Here is a 12,219-nt window from a genome sequence, read left to right as displayed (position 1 = left end):
TCTGATCGTTTTATGTCACATTTGGCGTAAAGTGCGGTGTTAGCGGTTTCGGTTGTTCATTTTTGCTAGCATACAAACTGTCTTGTTAAAACTTAGATATTTGCAATTTTTTGCTGCTAAAGATTTTTTTTTATTATTTGCTTTGTTTATAGTTTCTTGTCTCTCTTTTTTGTTTTATAATTCAAAATTTATCACTGGTCTGTGTTTTGTTAGAATCTTGTTTGCAGACACATGTCGACATGTGAGTTTACCTTAGGGAACCGTCAGGTGTTCTGCGCTCAACGAAAAGTGTACGCAAACATGTAAATTTTGGAGAAACACGTTCTTGTTCCGGTTTTCATGTGAGTGTTTTGCTTCGGTGTGTGGGTTTACTTCGCCAAAGTGTAGATATGAGTTTATGACTTACATGTGTATATAACGCAGACCTGCGAAATTGATCTTTATTTTCCCCCTTCCAAAAATTATGTTATTTTTTTTTAATATCTAGGTCCCCTATGTATGTATATGTTATTAATATATTAATATTAACTTTGTAATAAAGATACATGTGAAGATGAAGTAAGAAATGATGAAGGCAAAATTGGAGATAAGGACGAAAATTAAAACAATAAGAACACATATAATACATAAGAATTAAGATAACTGAAATGGTAAGAAAATTAATTTAAATATTTCGATAATAATCGAAACATATCCTGTCCTCTGAAATTTAGTTATGGAAAGTTTTCAAGTCTCTTATCACCGAAGTTTATAGCTATCGGAACATCCATGTTTATTATGTTATCGAAATGTATCGATTTATTGAAACTGATCCATATTTATTGAGTTATCGAAATTTATCGAGACGCAGAATGATGGTTTTTGAAATATACCCATAGTTAACGAGTTATGAAAGTTTATCAAATTATCGAAATTTATCAAGTTAATAAAATTTCATTTTATGATATTTATTGAATTATAAATATTTATGGACTGATCAAAATTTATAGCCATCGAAGTTTATCGAGTTAAGGAACTTATTGAGTGGTCGTGATGTATCGATTTTTTTCAAATTATCGAGTTATTGATATTTATTGCTTTATCGAAATTTGTTGGGAGTTATCAAAACTTGTCGATTTATAGAATTTTCAAAGTATATCGGGTTATCGAAACTTCTAGAATTACATGAATTTAACGAGTTATCACTATTTAGTGAGTGTATCAAGTTATCGAAACGTTCGTAAAAATTTCCAACTTTTTTAATTAGATCTTCTAGAAAGATTCTGAGCATGAAGTTTTGAAGCCCATTGTATTTTAGTGGAACAAAGTATAAGTTTCAAATGGCATTCAAATTACGGTTGATTTTTTATTTTATTTTTTGTCCAGAATGTTTCGGTTGTTTTCAGTCCGGAGGGATGAGGATCTAGACCGAAATTGGACAGAGGTATGCAACAAAACCAAGGGTTAATACCAGAAATTAAAGAAAAAATAATAACAAAATAAAATTTTGCTTTCAAATATGAAGACGTCAGTTACCTGGTACACTTTAAATTATTTCACTAATTTGAATTCATAAAGTTGTCATAGTGCCCCGTGGTTCCCGTGTTTTCCTAATTGAAAATTGTGCTAAATCTTGGTCTGAATTTTCCTCCTTCCATCATTTGACTTTGTAGCGTAGTATGAGAGCTTTATAGTTGGTTTGGCTAAAGAAGGCACGCCATTAGCGATGAATTCCAAACCTTGGCTTTTATCCACGCGTATAATGTGTATTTAATGATACCAGGACGGCAGTTTGGGAAATATATCCCTTTTTTACTATGGATCCTTTGTCCTGCATGGAATGTTTTAGTTATCTTGTTGGCAACCGCAGTGATATGCGAGTTACAATGCGGGCTTTTGTCCACAGTTGGCCACTTCATCGAAACACGTGCCGAGCTTTTTTGGGCTTTCCAAGACATTTCATATACGGTTGGAAAAGTAAAAAAGCTCTCTCTGCCTGGCTAACACTAAGCTAGAAACTCAAGAATGATAGAATACAAGATTGCGCCGATCAGAGAGGATTTTTGAGAATAACTTTTGTGTGACGTCACACTGGTGCAATTGCGAGAGAGAAATGCCAAAACGTGAGCAAGAATGGAAGAAGAAGAAAAAATGTTGCAAGGAAAATGTAAACAAGTTGCACCAGTGTGACGTCATGCAAACAACGATTCTGTCAAATTCGTTAAGAGAGGAATAGCGGTCCGAGATCGGCGCAACCTTTGTATTCTCTCAATCGTGTTAGAAACTAGTATTTAGCAGAGAAAATAAAAAATAAAAGTCCCATATGATTACTGAGAGAAAACGTTAATAATTTCCATCTAAAAATAATCGTCCCGCGAGAGGAAAAAATATATTTCTCGTAAATATTTATTATACAAAGATGAAAACAATAACAATTATTTTGGGTCTCTAGTATTTAGTATATTCCAAAACAAAATCTCCACCCTGCAGTGTGAATTTAATGAAACTGACTTTACTTTGTTCCTATGGAGGTGCGAGCGTTTGGGCTACCAATGCAATGGTGAGGTGACTTCTAAAAAAATCCAAAGCAACAAATTATTCCATAACTTAGTTTATTGTGTTACTACATATTTATGTATGTATGTATGTATTTGAATGTCTTTGAGGAATGGCTTCGAGAAATACACTAACCGCCGGAAAACCAGTTCTCTGCTAGCTGGTTATTAATTTCTTCAGCCACTTATAACTGCACCTTTCCTCAATGCTAAGCTGAAGCGAATTCTTTGTCTCTCTAAAATTTTCATTGTTGATTGTTGATCTGATGATTCAGCTAAAATACGAGTTCAATCGCTTAAACCAGCCACTGGGTTGTTTGCTTCATCTAATTACAGTTGCTGTTGTTGCTAAACCCACTTAAGTTGCACCAAATGTATGTATGTACATTAGGGTGGTCCAAAAATGCATGTGGAAAAAAGTGAAGTCGGAATTTTTATGCTCTCACCCCCTAGGATTGTTCTGTACTGAACAAAATATATGTACATATGAAATCAAAAAATATTAGGGGAATTCGCTCTTATGTGTATTCGTTGTATGTTGTGTAATCGTAACTGCATGAGCGTGTGGTTTGTTGTTGCTAGCGGTACATCAAATACACATGCAACAACAACCACACGCTCTTCTATTTAAACTTACGCAGGATACAGCGAATACACAGAATACCACGCGAATACCACTATTATGAGGTCGCTCAAAGCGCGCAAAGTTTTCCTTGTATTTTAAGTCTGCTTCTCTTCAGGAAATTCCCAATAATAATACCTAATTATTGGTTTAACTATTTTTTTATAGTAACTATATTTTATAGGTCCACCAAAACCCTCAGAAAATGCTATGGGGGATAAATGGAAAGTCTTTAGTATTAAAAAATGGTTAAATAAACAAGTGGGTATTGTTATTGGAAGCCTTCTGAAGAGATCCAGAGTTTTTGATTTTTTAGAATTCCGTACCATTTCTGCGAAAAGTTGTTTTTGTTCATGGGAAACTTTGAGTGCTCTCTAAATATTTTTTGATTTCAAAATAAAAAAATTATAGTTTAAAAAACTAAAAACTCGCTTTTACTACAATGTGAACTAAAAATTAAAAAATTATTTATAGAAATACAGTTTTCATTTAAGAGGAATAGGAAGTTCCCTAACTTGGTTTAATTATACTTTTAAAACTAACCCAAAATATGGTTAAGGTAATTGACAGTAAAATTAATTTTACCGGAAAACAAAACGTTGGGTGCTTGATATCAATTGTTTTGAACTTCTCATTTTCAGCTTATTAATATTAAATATTGTTAATGGCAGGACTATAAAATCAAAGATGCACCCCATGCTTTGTTTTCCGGTAAAATTAATTTTATTGTCAATTACTTTATTGATTTTTTAGGTTGGCTCTAAAAGTTTAATTAAATTAAGTTAGGGAACTTCCTATTCCTCTCAAACGAAATCTCTATTTCTATAAATATTTTTTTACGTTTTAGTTCACATTGTAATACAAGCGAGTTTTAGTTTTTTAAACTATAATTTTGTGTTCATATTTTTAGTCTTAAATTCAATTGATTTTAAAACTATTATAACGAATAGAATAACACGCGAAATCAATCTTCGGAATTTACACTCGTACTGTCATCAGGTACCTTTAAATTGGAAACTTAAAGCAATTCCATTCCCATTCGTACTTTCATCAGGTATGTAACTTGATAATGTAAATTGTTGCATCTTTTAGGCGCATTATTATTACATAGCTATCCCAGCTAATAAAAGCGAGGTAAAAAATAGGGGTATATTCTTTTCGATACAGAACGATCTTAGGCGGTGAGAACATTAAAATTCCGACTTTACTTATTTTGAACCACCCTAATGTACATAAAATATAGTTTTATTATATACCTAGTTACATACATATTAGGGCGGGTCGATTTGTAGGGGCCCAAACAAATTAACAGAGGCACATCGCGATTATGATTATTTGGGTAATTTCAAGCATTTTTGGTCAAGAAACTATAGGTCTAAAATGAATTTCGAGCCAGCGATTTTTTCTATATAGTTTTTTTTCAAAAAGTGGCTCACCTGTTGAAACAGCTGTATTGAAAACTAGCCCAAATGTGCATCTGGGGGTTTTTGGGGTCGAGGAATCCATTACTGGCATACATTTTTTATTTTGAGGGCGCTTCCGTAGTTTTTTTCGGATTTTAACGCTTTTTTCCGAAAATCGACAACATTGTTGCGAAAATCCACGAAATTTGACTTTCTGATAACGCATTTCAATTTTTAAATAGCCTAAAATGTTCAGCGTTGAGAATTTTAATTTTTAAATTTTTTTTTAATTTACATATTAAACACAGTATGAAAATGAAAAAGCATGCTGTCATACATGTCATTTTTCATACAATATGTCGATTAACAGTATTACCAACATAATATAAAAAAATACGTTATACGTGTTTAAAAATTGAAGCATTAGAAATTGTTTATGTTTTTTTTCATTTACATTTCATATGTTTTTATTTTTTAAGTTGAATTTTTGAATAAAAAGAAATTATATTAAAATAAGAATTTTTTTTTTGTAAAATTCAGATAACAAATGAAAACTAGTAATTTAAAAAAAAAACAAACCGACTTCAACTCTCATATAAAAAAAAATATATATATATATAAATATATCTCATGATCCGCTGATCGGATCTTAACCAGATTAGTATGGGACCACCTCTGAGACACTACCTTTCCGATGCAAAATTTCGAAATCGGTTGACGTGGTCCAAAGTTATGCGGTAACATACATAAAAAAAAAANATAACCTCCTCCTTTTTTGGAAGTCGGTTAAAAAACACGAATTTTTTGTCCTAAATTGAATAAAATCGCTATAAGTTGTGCATGAATACACTTCCCTTCCCTAATTTTCAACGCTGAACATTTTAGACTATTTAAAAATTGAAACTGCATTATGAGAGAGTCAAATTTCGTGGATTTTCGCAACAATGTTGTCGATTTTCGGAAAAAAGGCGTAAAAATCAAAAAAAAAAGTACGGAAGCGCCCTCTGGCGGCCCTCAAAAGAAAAAATTAATGCCAGAAATAGATTCCTCGACCCCAAAAAAACCCAGATACACATTTTGGCTAGTGTTCAATACAGCTGTTTCAACAGGTGAGCCCCTTTTTGAAAAAAAAAAAACTAGATAGAAAAATCGCTGGCTCGAAATCCATTTTAGACATATGGTTTCTTAGGCGAAAATGATTGAAATTACCCAAATAACCATAATCGCGAAGTGCCTTTGATGCAAAAAATTTGACCCGCTCTAATACATATGTATATAAATCCGTACATATTTCTGTAGTTACATATTGTATTAGTTTTTACATGTAAATTAAGGTGGCCCAAAATTGTATGGGAAATCCGTTTTCCTAAAACTTCCCGGAACAACTTGCACATCACTCGGCCTTATTGCAGAAGCCACTGTTCGCTCAAATTCTTCAAATTTTCACAGTTTCTCCAGTCACGATAATTCAAACAAAAATGTACTGATTTTTTGCCATTTCTATTTTATACTGGGTTTTTTGGTTTACCTTCAGCTTTTTACAACTCCGTGCGCAAAACAGCTGACTCAGCTGTCATATTACAAAGTACAAACCAATTCATTTTAACCTTATTTTAGTCATTAAATTCAAATGCAAGCCCACAAGAAAAGATACATGTAAATAGCTGATTGCCAAAGCGCGAAAGTTGGGAGTTGCCCATGATTTTGCTTTCCTTGCATTCTATTTAGCAAGACTTGAATGATGATGTCATCCATTCAACTTATCTGTCAAACCGGCCTTCTAAAGCAAGGCGGAGCTAAAGTCAGAGGTATTGATGTCTAACGCATGGTTCAATATCATCATTGCGAGGAACGCAAGTCCTTCTCAGAAGGCAAAGAAAAGAGTGTGAAGACAATCACCTAGAAACGGAAAAATTTATTATTTCATCCCCATTTTCGACACAAACGTGTGAAAGCTAAAAAGAATTTAAGGTGCCAGAGCCAAATCCTCCCAATCCTGCTACTGTGGACAATTCGCAAAAGCGAAAAAATTCATTCAAATCAGCGGCAGTTGTTGCAGCGTTGGATCGGGCAAATATTTCTGATAGGCGTGCACTACATGTCTCTGGAAATATAACAAACGCATTGGATCACAATATTGTTAAATCCACAATTTCTCCAATACGGCGTTCTAGAATGTGCAAGTTCGGCAAAAGGCCATTTCTCCTGCATTGGGGCGATAAACTGTTGCCTGAAATTGATGGATCAAAACAAAAGGTAGACCGAGTAGCTGATCTCATAACGGGAAAAAGACGATAAATACTACTCTTAATACTGTGTTCATCTATTGAAAGAATGGAACTTATTGCGCTACATTAAGGGATTTGTTCCCGATACGACACTGGGTAATACAGGCCGTTTTAAATTCTGCTCTTTGATCGAAAAGAAATTGGAAACAGATTTTATGATGAAAATTTTACTCTCAGTATTCCAGAAACTGAGCTCTTTAAACGCTTTAAAAAAAGATATCCCAAGATAAATCTTCGCATGTTGCCGCAGGTGTTGAACTGTTCTAGAAAGTAACTATAAACGAAATGCGACAAGAAATGTGAGAATACCATTACAAAAACGCATTACAAAAACAGCAACCTTAGGATGATAATCGTGAACTTTTACATTTATCACTGTTAAAAAAGCAATCCGACCCACTGCTCGATGGTCCAAAATATAAATTTTTAAACATTTCAACTAAACGTGAAATAGGAAAAATTAAAAAATATGGCTTTGCTTCTTATGGTGATTTCGTTTCTACCAAAAAATGTCGCCCTTTGATTGTCCCTATCGTTGTGTTCGTTTCTTAAAATGTCGTACTCTTATAAGGCAAACAAGGCACATTCTCTGCCCTTTGAAGATTTGTCTGCGGAGATGGTTGCCCTGAATATCAGATGGTTGTTTAAAACGACAATATTATGAAATGCGTGAGCTGAACACGAACAAGAAGGCAAAAAACATGCTCTTTAAAATAGTTGACTGTAACATCAAACACATTTTGCACCAGGGAATGGCAACATTTTTTGGAAGAATCGAAATAACCATTGGTCTTGTGTACGCCAAATACTGGTACAAGTGTCGGCTTGGGATTAAGGTCCATGGAATAGTATCCAACTTCTACGCCTTTAAAGAATTTATCCAAACGTCGATATCGGCAAAACAGATGTTATCGCCATTACTAGACATCTTGATTTCTGTCCGAACACTTGGCCGGCTTCGCTTTCTCTGATGACCGGGTACCTTTAAAAATGAAGCAGCAGAAGGCCGGGTATCCAAGGCGTCCGAAATTACATACTTTTCTCCCTCGCTTACTGTTAGCTAAGGACCAAGTTTTAATTTTGGCAGCATATGTTAGTGAAAGAACAATCTTTTTCTTTGGTGTTATTTTTAACAACGGAAATTTGGTACTTAATGAAAAGTGTTCAGAAATGAAAATTGTGAACGAATGTGCATATTCAAAAATATACCCGTATGCTTGCCAAGCATGAACAGTAGACTGCATCACTACCCATACAAACAAAAAAACGGGTCTAATTTTATATTAAAATTTACGTGAGCTGGACCGATTTGAAAATACCCCTAAAAATGGAGTTTTTTTTTAACAAAAATAGTTTCTTAAAGATTTTTTTTTTTTTTAAATCCTCTCAAATGACAAAACGGCTTAAACTTAAAAATTTGCATAAAATATAAGAAAAAAAATTTTAAAAAATTTTAACGGAATCGTAATGATGAGATTTTTGATGCCGCTTTTAACTTTTTTCAAATATTGGTATAAGAAAAACTTGAATCGCTGAACTTAAACTCTTTCGATTTAGACTTCAGAGGCGTCATTGGCAAGGTATTTTCTCACCCTTTTTATTTCTTTGCTAATAAACTCATTCAGAGGATGAAAGAGAAAGGTAGGATGAACGAACGTGAAGTAGAATAAAAATGTGTTGGTATTTGAAAAAAAAAAAAACATTTGGGACACGAATGACTTTTTTTTGGACAGAAATAAAAACAGTGTGAAAATATCTTCCTACTGAGAACCCATAAGCCTAAATCAGAATAGTTTCGGCCCATGATTCAATAATTAAAGGTTTGCTCAGTATTGACATTAGAGTTTTGACACTCCCTTAGCTCCCTTACAAAAGCTTTGCACACACACACGAACCCACACACAGTGCCTTGCTAAGGGAGGCGATTTTGTCAAGAGGGAGCGAGAAAACTGCTTTTTGAGCAAACCTTTTATTATTGAATCATGGTTTCGGCCCAGTTTTTCAAGTTTTTCGTGAATCAATCATTAAAAAAAGTAAAAAAACGGCATCAAAAAACTCTATCTTACGATTCCCTTGAAAATATTTTTAAATATTTTTATACAGATTTTTTAAGCTTAATCTGTTTTGTCATCTGAGGGGACTTTTTTCAAAATGTCCTTTAAGAAACTATATTTATTCATAAAAAACTCCATTCTTGGAAGTATTTTCAAATCGGTTCAGCTCACTTAAATCTTAATATTTTTTCGAAATATTTTGGTGGACGTCTTAAAATATAATAGATTTTGTAATCCCGGCGGAAAAACCGAAACTTTTTTTGGTGATGCAGTCTAATGAACAGCAAAACTGTATATTCTTCGATTAGTTGCAAACCACAGACAACAGTAAATTTGTTTTTAATTGACGTCTGTTTTCAAAAAAAAGTGTATTATGAGTTTTCGAATATTTGCATAAAACTAGCCTTGTTCGGAAATGATTTGTTAGTTTTAAATTTTTTTTTGACCACCTTAATGTACAATTTCGTGTGATTTAAGTTTTTTTAATTTTTCTTTTCACGCTTTGGATTTCAACGAGCGAGTCGCGTGTTAATTTTTTTTGCGATCTTTTTATTTGGTCTGCTTTTGGTAATTTTTCTTTACGGTTGCTTGCATTAAGGTCGCCATGTGACAAATTCGTTCACTGGTGAGATGTACATACATACGCCAATTACATATTTATGAATATAATCATACACACATTTGTAATCGTCTTAAAAAATTTGGCTCAAACGAAATGAGTTCATTGCTACAACGTTTCTGCATCAATTGGAATTAATAAATGGAATAAAATTTAAAAGTTTCAAATAATTTAATGCGTCACTTTAAAGCATCTTTCTCAAATGATAAAAACATTGGAAGGTAGAACCCGTGGCATAGTACAATAATTACAGGTCACAGTGTATACAGTGTGCCAAGGAATGACGTTTAATTTTTCTCATATCCATATTTGACAATTGCGTGCTAGTTAAAATTTTGAAATTTGTTGTCACTTTCTTTAATCTTTTTGGTAGTTTGAATTTAAATTTTTTTGAAATCGTGAACAGAAGACTGTTAACAAAAAATAAATATCGAAAGCGAAAAAACTAATAATGCCCCAGTGTTTTTTATGCAAGAGTGCGAAGTATGGTGACTCCGTGTTCATCGTACCGAACGACAGTGGGAGCTAGCTTGCCACATGTCTTTGCCACCAACAGTCCGTATTTGTGAGAATCATTTTAAAACCCCCGACCTTTCTAGTACGAGCCTAAAGCGTAAACGATTGCATCCGGAATCAGTTCCGTCAAAGCAAATACCAGTGCCAAATCTATCCAATGTGGAAATAGAAAGAATGAACGAAATTAAATTTTATTTAATTAAGTAGTAGGAATTTATCTTTGCGATTATGATCAATTTTAATTACACAACAAAAATTTGTGTTTTTTTAAACATGTGTTATCTGAGGATTAATTGAAATAAACAACTATCACAAACAGATCAGTTCAGGTATGAATATTGACATTACTTGGCACACTGTCTACACTGTGTTACAGGTATTATCCATGATAAAAACATAGTAAGGTAAAACCGTTCTCTCAATTCGTCGGCCATGATTTTTTTTTTGAAGTTCGCCAACATTTTAAAATCATATAAAATTGAGAGTAGAAAAAAAGAAATTGTTCAAAGTTGTTTTTGTTTGATATCATTAGGCATAACTGAAAAATTATTAAAATTACGATTTTAGACTTTGCAGAGAAGCAGTATCAAGTAGAATAATAACACCAACAATTGATTGAATACATACGTTGTTGTAACGCTGTCCGTGCTATTAGCTAACTAAAAAGACGAATATTGACTCCATCCCGCTCCCTGGATCTCTAACTTTAATCTAAAAGCATCTATGACATCTGGGTATTGTTGTTGCCTAAACGATTCGTGTTTGACGTAAATATTTTATGAACTCCATAAAAGCAAAAGCTGATAACGTTGCGGACATTTTGAAGTCTTAAAAGAAGATTCGAGTAGATGCTACGACGCACAGTGCAACAAGTGCGGCCAAACTTAGTAAAAATGAAGTCGGCAAATTTTGATAAATTTTTTGCTCGAGTATAAACACAACCGAAATATTTTTCCAAATTTTTTGTGTATACTATTTTTTCGATTTTCAAAAAGTTTAGAGTTTATAAAATAAAATATTTTCTAGGCCATTTTATACCTACATATGTTGTTTTCAAATGATATCTTCTGTTAATTATTTTACACTTACAATCATTTAAAATATATAATTTTTTTTATTACAGGTGGGTGTGACAGTGAAACGATTTGAATCATATTATCAATACACGTGAGTATACCAAGCTTGCTTACATTCGGTAGGTATAACTTTTTATGTAAACGTGAATTTAAATGCATAGGTGCATGCATGAACCAATTTTACAAATTTACATGATTATTAAAGATATCATCAAATCTTGCACAAATATTAAATTTTGCTGCAATCTTACTCAATTTGGTATATGAAACCTATGTTTTTAGTTTCCAGTTCTATGGGAGGTAGGCGTGTCCTACATCCGATTTTACTCAAATTTAAAATTTTTCTTAATATATGCCTACAAAATCTCTGTGAAAAATTTCATTGATCTACGACAACTCCTACTATTGGCCACTCACTTCTACTTTTGGCCACTCAATATATGGGTACGTTACACTGTGCGACGCACTAAATACGTGTGCAAATAAGAAAATAAACAAGAAAATACGAACAACTGTGCAATTACAAGACTACACAAAAAGTTACTTATTAATGCAATGAATAGGATGATTTTAGATAGGACTATTTTGTATCAGTACAATGTCATGTGCTATACATGTATGTATGTATGTATGTAACTATATGTGCGAGTATATTTATTTAAAATTTTGTACTTATCGTTGAATGCTTTGCCTTTATAATACTTATTGCATGTCTGACCATAAGTATACATACAGTGGCGGTCAAAAATGGATGAATGGTGTTCGTTTTTAATATTTTTAATGTTTTTCAAGCTAGAATTTTTTTGATATTTTTTTATAAAAATATGGTTCATGCTTTAACACTTTCACACTTTCAAACTTTATGCAGAACTTAGAAAAATTCCACAAATTTTTATCTAAATTTTGAGCTTTTGAACCAGAATTTTTAGATATTTTCGGGGTATGCTTAACAAGCTTATAGAATTCTAGTGAAATAAGTGCAAGTTTTGAGCGGCATTGATTTTTGATAATTTTTTTTTTTTGTTGACAGCGTGAAACATGAATTTTATGTGGAAAAATATGCGCAAGATCTTTTGCGATAAAAATAAAAAAAGTCAACGCTAGTTT

At 32.8% G+C, this 12,219-nt stretch overlaps 1 protein-coding gene across 6 annotated transcripts in view; it reads left to right on the top strand.

Moving 5' to 3' along the window:
- Positions 1-12,219, top strand: part of Oatp30B (Organic anion transporting polypeptide 30B) — a 109,783-nt gene that overhangs the window by 37,152 nt on the left and 60,412 nt on the right. For 3 of the 6 annotated variants that reach the window (XM_017609405.1, XM_017609386.1, XM_017609429.1), the window contains one exon: positions 11,160-11,203. The exons of 1 other annotated variant lie outside the window; for it this stretch is intronic. The gene's annotated coding sequence lies outside the window, so the exon portion shown is untranslated. Of the gene's footprint in view, positions 1-492; positions 507-9,997; positions 10,004-11,159; positions 11,232-12,219 lie in introns of those variants that run through there. 2 more of the 6 variants (XM_017609395.1, XM_017609390.1) reach the window with 2 other exon arrangements.

This window comes from Rhagoletis zephyria, unplaced genomic scaffold, assembly GCF_001687245.7.
Source record: "Rhagoletis zephyria isolate East Lansing unplaced genomic scaffold, Rhagoletis_zephyria_1.1 Rzeph_scaffold_00009, whole genome shotgun sequence".
NCBI classification, from domain to species: Eukaryota; Metazoa; Arthropoda; class Insecta; order Diptera; family Tephritidae; genus Rhagoletis; species Rhagoletis zephyria.
The sequence above is the reverse complement of the archived record's forward strand: the minus strand, read 5'-3'. Positions and strand labels throughout refer to the sequence as shown.